Genomic DNA, 593 nt, shown 5'->3' on the forward strand with positions numbered 1-593 from the left:
GGGGTGCTGGTTGTAGCAAGTCTGGAACAAAACACCTGCGATGAAATTACATGCAACTGCGATTTGTCTAAGTCAGACTGCAGGAGCCTGGTGTGAGCTGAGTGCAGCTCTGACTCTGAAGGGATCACTTCACAGCCGTAAACTCTCTCACTGGACTGTATACATGGCATTTAAGTGCAGTATTGAACCTGAGCCTGTCCCTATATCCACTCAGTGTTTAATCTCCCATCAGCCACCACTGCACCGACACCTGCACCAGTGACACCATCCTGTCATTCATCCGCGGACGCAGTCTGTCTCCAAGCTTCGCCCTGGTTCTCTGTCATCTACCAGCAGCCTCTTCTCCTGCTTTCCCTGCCCCCCTCTCTCACAGCCACACACACACACACACACACACACACACACACACACACACACACACACACACAGTGATGGCTGTAATTTTGAAATCACATTGTCAGGCCATTTCTCCACTGCTGCTCCCTCGATCCATTTAGTTCACGATTTGACATTTTTGACATGAGTTGTTTCTCAATTTTTATGTGGAGGGGGGAGAAGTGGGAGGTGTGTGTGTGTGTGTGTGTGTGGGGGGG

The 593-nt window shown here is 50.4% G+C and overlaps 1 protein-coding gene across 10 annotated transcripts in view; it reads left to right on the forward strand.

Moving 5' to 3' along the window:
- The window catches only part of myo18ab (myosin XVIIIA b), a 107227-nt gene that overhangs the window by 73106 nt on the left and 33528 nt on the right, over positions 1-593 (forward strand). The window lies entirely within an intron of this gene.

Source organism: Seriola lalandi, unplaced genomic scaffold, assembly GCF_002814215.2.
Source record: "Seriola lalandi dorsalis isolate HSWRI2012SDOR001 ecotype SW California unplaced genomic scaffold, Sedor1 jcf7180002054875, whole genome shotgun sequence".
Taxonomy (NCBI): Eukaryota; Metazoa; Chordata; class Actinopteri; order Carangiformes; family Carangidae; genus Seriola; species Seriola lalandi.